Source organism: Acanthisitta chloris, unplaced genomic scaffold, assembly GCF_000695815.1.
Source record: "Acanthisitta chloris isolate BGI_N310 unplaced genomic scaffold, ASM69581v1 scaffold21831, whole genome shotgun sequence".
In the NCBI taxonomy this organism is placed as follows: Eukaryota; Metazoa; Chordata; class Aves; order Passeriformes; family Acanthisittidae; genus Acanthisitta; species Acanthisitta chloris.
The window spans coordinates 53,493-59,606 of NW_008656907.1; positions in this window are offsets into that span (position 1 = coordinate 53,493).

Genomic DNA, 6,114 nt, shown 5'->3' on the forward strand with positions numbered 1-6,114 from the left:
CAGCTGGCTTCTGCATATCATAATCACTACTGAAAATGTGGATAAAGATGATGTCACTATTGACATTAGCAGAATACTTCAGCACTGTTTATTCTGACAATTGCCTTGGTTTGGTTACTAAATACAGTTTTATCAATTGAATTAGTAACTCAGAAAACCTGAAAGGAATTTGAAATGGACTGCAGGAAAGTCAGTCTATTGAAAGGTCTAAACTCCAAAAGAGACTGCAGCAAGCACTAAATCTTTGGAGCACTGCAGGACCCTTTAACCTCACTATGATTAAACTACATCTATTCTTGTCTGTGTGCCACTTGTAAAACAATGATGGCAGACTTCCAAAATGATGCTTTACTCCTATTAAACATTATTAACAGAGATGTTCTCAATAAAGATACATTAACCCTGGAGTCTTGTTCACTCCTTAAAATTAAAAGAAAAACTATTATGACTCAATCTGGGTCTCTGTGTTTGGCATTTCTAGGGTTAGTAGACCTGCACTTGCCAAATACTTCTGAATCATAGAATCATCAAGGCTGGAAGAGACCTTGAAGACCATCAGTTCCAACTGTCAGCCTGGCACTCCACCCCTAAACACTAAACCATATCTTCTAGTACCAGGAACTTCACTAGAGAAGAAACCCAAAACATTTTAAGCTTATAGTTGCAAGACAAATGACATAAGTCAAGCAAAACAGTGTCATCTCAAATCTTCACACAACTTACATTCCCACCTTTCAGGAAGGTGAGCTCCTTCCTTCGCCTTGAGCAAGGCCACACAGACACCCCAGTCCCAAGAATGAACACAGAATACTGTGTCTTCCCCAAGACAGCAGGAAATACTTAGCTTCAGCCAAGCCCCTGACATTTGGCGTGCTTGCCTTCTGACCCTCGGCAGCTTCAGCAAAGCCACGTGTGCCATACTGCAGCTGCCTCTCCAAGGAGAAGTCACCTGATGCTCCCTGGGCCCATCCCTGGAGATGGGGCTGAGATCTCCCAACAGTGTGCATGATTCGACACTGCAACTGCAAACCATGTAAGCCAGACGACCACGCAGTGCTGGAGAGGCAGGCAGAGGGCCAGAGAGACCATCTGACTGACAGGCAAGGGCAAGTGAACTCACACATACCACACACACACAGGGAATACAGAGGCAGTGATCCTACAGGGCTGCTCCCCCTGTATCCAACAAGCCATCATTGCCAGTTGCACATGAGTTTGGCTAAAAGACACTTAAAAATGCTGTGCTTACATATGCTTCAGGAAGGAGAAAGCAGGAAGGTCCTACCTCCATTATTTTTTAAAAGAACTTCTTTTCCTTTCTCACGAGAAAGAGCATTCATTAATATTACAGATTTAATAGGTAAAAACACTAATCTGGAGTTACAAGCTTGTATGCTAATTACAGAATCTAAGTACCTACAAGATAATGTTGTCTTACATAAACTGCTCATTATAGGGGATCATGAGCCCTAAAAAAAAATTTAAGAAATCAAGTGAATGACAGCAGTAGAGACTGGTTTCTACAATAAACATGCTATTTACATAGCAATAGAAAAATAGAAACTAGTTATCACAAATGGCAGTATTGTATACTGCACCTGCATGGTATAAAATGAATTACTTAATATTAAGAACAGAGATTTAATTAAGCTATCAATTAACCCCTCCTCCCATGTCTCGCAATACTTGGCAAGACTTACTAACAAAAATCCCTAGAGGGCAGTTACCATCCAAGACTCACATTCACAGTTACTAAGCCAATCATAGTCTTACTTGCGAGTGTAATTAAAAAGAGTATAACTCCATTTTTATTAAGTAGAGTAGACCCTCATGCAAGATGCTCACATTATTTGAAAGTTTTATGGCAGCTGTAATTGAGTCAAAGCAGGTACTATACATTTCAAGGAACATCACTGTACACAAGATGGCAATCGCTGTCAACTTGTATACCTACAATTTATACTAAAGTAGGTATTCTTTGTCTGCAGTCTTTTTGAAAATCTGTTGCCTGGGAATAGAAGAAATGCATTTTTTAGATTTAAAAGATGTATGTACAGCAGTTTGATACTATTTTCAGTGAGCCTCAGGTACTTTCACATTGTTTCATTACCACCAGCTGATTTGATGACCCCTGTTCAAGGTCAGTCGCTGTCCCCTGTTCACCTGCACCAAACAAAAGGGGCCCCGAGGAATCTCCAGCACTGGAGGCTGCTGAGCAACTTCTACTGAAACCTGAAAATCGGTTTCAACAAATTGTCCAGAGGCAATGTGGGAGTGTTAGCTCCAAGCACCATCCATTTCCCTTGCTATCTTGCTAAAGAGTCTTCAGCAGCTCTTACATGGCAATGCTGCCACTGCCTCAGACAAAAGCTTCATTTGCAGATGCAAATTGCACATTTTAAGGGCAATTTTAAACGGAGGGATCTTACATAACAACAATCTTATATTATGCATTATCTGCATGATTAATAACAGCTACAGGAACTATTCAAAGAATTAATATTCCCTGTTCTTGCTTTTCACTACCAAAATATTTATATAATGCTACCTAATAACAACTTAATCAGTGCTTTTTGCATTTTCAAGCTGACATCCCAAAGGCTATTAAAATCAACAAACAACAGTCTTATTACATATATGATGTCTCATCATACATCTTATTTACTACACTATACAATGATTTAGAATTATCATTTAATGTAATCATCCACAGGAAGTTGCATTCTCATAATAAAGAGGCAACACCCTGATTTTGAGAGCCAGTTCTGGCCTTGACATACTATGGCCACTCTCATGCTCAGATCATCCCCACAAGGATATGCATCTACAAAAATGGTGGCTCTTACACAGACAGACAGGCAAAGGATGCCTGAAGACACTTGTATGCTTGTTGTTAACTCTTCCTACCACACTCTGCTGACAGAAGACATTAAAAAAAAAAAAAAAAAAAAAAAAAAAAAAAAAAAGAGAGAGAGAGAGAAAAAAGGAGGGAGAAGGAGGAATTTTAAAATATTTCATATAGACTTTAACATGTGACTTTTTTACTGTGTCTATAATTATCTTCAGGTTTGGTAGATTTGGAAATTGCAGGTAAGCAGCAATCCCCCATTTAACTTAGATCAAACAAAATTTTTATTCTGATTGGATCATACTGCCCATAGAGAACAGTAGCAATAATCTTAAAACTTTTGGGAAGGAGGAATTTTAAAATATTTCATATAGACTTTAACATGTGACTTTTTTACTGTGTCTATAATTATCTTCAGGTTTGGTAGATTTGGAAATTGCAGGTAAGCAGCAATCCCCCATTTAACTTAGATCAAACAAAATTTTTATTCTGATTGGATCATACTGCCCATAGAGAACAGTAGCAATAATCTTAAAACTTTTGGGTACTTTGTCTTGCAAACTCCCTTCAGAGAAGTGTTTCACCTCCTCTGATTTAAGAGAAGAGCAGAGGGGTTTCTAATCGTAGAAGAGACCTTTGTTTGCATAAAGCTTTTATCCTGACTCCTGGCAAGATGACTATTTGACTCTGGCATACTAAGGAAAAAAAAAAACCTGTGAGAAGGCAAATCACTTCTCTTCACTGGGTTAGAATTTATGATAGAATCATGTTTTCTAATTGCAGTAGTCTGTGCTTGGTGCTGCTTTCTTACAGACATCTCTAAAATGAACTGCATCAATCGTGACTGTACATCAGGAAGACATTCTGGATGCAAGAGGAATATCTCCTGTCTCCGCTTTATCATTCTGATTAACAAGGTAAGAAAACAAGTTGCAACAACATCACAATCTTGCAGACACATTCCTTGAACTTTTCCACTGTGGAAATGATCAGGCTCTTCCTTTTCTCTCAGATACTTATTTCCATTATAATTTTGAACAGTGTGCCCATCTCATATCTCCATTTTTAGATGCAGTTGTAGCTTTTCTTGGGAAATTGACAATTGTTTCTATGGTGCCAAGACTGGACTTACACAGAAATACTGGGTCCTAGAAACACATATTTCAAATAACTCCAAATAATTATTTTATATTCATGCTACAATTGTCTTACACGCTACGTACTACAGAAATAAAGGTCCTAACCCTGACTGGAGAATGATGCTCTTAATGAACAGGAAAGGGGCTGTGCTTCTGTTCACCAGCCACAACGCTTGTCAACTTCAGTCACCCAAATTGTGCAGCTTCCTTGGTCATTTTACAGCAATTCTGAATTATTTAAATTCATGGTTGACAATTATGCTTTAGGGACAAACTTATAGATGCTGCTCCAGGAAAACAAGTAGTGTCAGACTGCTGACTGTAGATGCAACTTCAGACATAAATAAGCACAGGGATGAAGAGCTTAAACTACTCTTCTTATGCAAAAAAATAAAATTAAAAAAAATCCAACCAAACCAACAAAACACAAACAAACAAACAAAAGCCCTACAAACAAACAAAATTCCTAAAGACAAGGACTACAAAATGCTTTAGAAAGACATTTCTCACTCAATTGTTTCCAGTGGTAATTTAAGTGCTTCACCCTCAGAACAGCCAGTAGTACTTAATTAGACTGTTGAACAAGACAGGCTTAGTATAGTAAAATTCAGAAAAACATCATGTCACAAATTTCAGATAGTGCTTTCTATCAGCTAATGACAGGGAAAATGAAGTGAGCAGCTCACCAATTCAGAATTTGCAAGTCACACAGTATCTTAATTTAGAGCTCTAGTATATCAGATGATCTCTTGGCAGGTGTGGGGGTGGTGGTGAGGAACCAACTGTTTTGAGCTGTAAACCAGCAAAGACAAAACCAGCTTGATTTCATGGACACAGAAGTGCTAGGGCAGAGCATCACTGGACAAGAATGTTCATGAACTGGAGGAAAAGATAAGAGTTAAAAAACATAGAAAGAGAAGAATAAAAATACTGCAAATACACTGACAGGATAAGCTCTTATTTGGAAGTTTACTTAAGTGACAGTCCAGGACTCTTCTGCTCCTCAGTGAGTATTCAAATTTATTTCTTCTCAGGGGGCTGTAATGTCCAAACTATTGACTACTAAATGTTTCTCTACTGCATCTGACCTTTGAGAGACAATACAAATTTCTGATTGTATGTCTGAACCTCAAAGACTAGTGACAAGGGTTGGCATCACTTCTACACATTAGCAGGGTGACCTTGCTGTACTGCAAGCTGGGCTAAGTGTTGACAAATACGGGGGCAGAAGATTTATGAGAGAAGAGCTTTTAGACCACCTACAATGCCTGGGGTAGGGCAGGACAGATAGGATGACAAGCATAATCTTGGCACAGGGGCAGACAAAAATATAACTGGAGTGTCTCTGACTCAAGGATAAAAGAAGGAAGACTAGCAGATGAGTGCTTTCACTTTTCTACTCAGGAACTCCTCCTGGTAGCATAGAAAGAGTGCGGCCACAGAAGCAGTAGGCACATGAAGGCCCACAAGGTATGTCCAAAAAGCAAAAGAGGGTAAAGTGCAAAGATGTCTTACATGACAGGAGAGAAAATATGCAAGCACTGCAGGACAACAAAAGAGAGTTTAAGGCAGGAGGCTTAATGTTTGAAGATGACCATGAAAATAACCTTACTAAAACCCAGAAAAAAAACCTCATCTCCCTTGCCCAGCAGGTTTCTTCAGACAATGACACTTGACTTGCAAAATTTTGGAGATTATTACATTTACAGCAGAATGGCAGATCCTTAATCCATGTAGATAGCTCTTAAAGTTATTTTCTTAATGATGTATATATATATAGATTTTTTTTCTTTAAATATATATATAAAGAAAGAAAATAATTCAAAATTATTAATTCAGAGGAAAGGAAGCAAAGTCAAACTTGAAAGAGCATCATTACCTGGCAGAAAGAGTGCTAAAAGGCCAGAAGAAATAGAGATACTGTAAGACAGAAGGCAACAACCATGCTTGGAATTAACTTTAAAAGCAAAGACCAATCTAATTCACAAGAACAAGCAGGTATAGCAAAGGGATAAAGGGATCCTCGCTTCCAAAATATTAATTAGAAAGCTTAGGCCCCTAACAAGCTGCTGCCATTACTTTCAGAGACTCAGCTAGAAAGCATAGGCTAGGAGGGAAATGGTACAG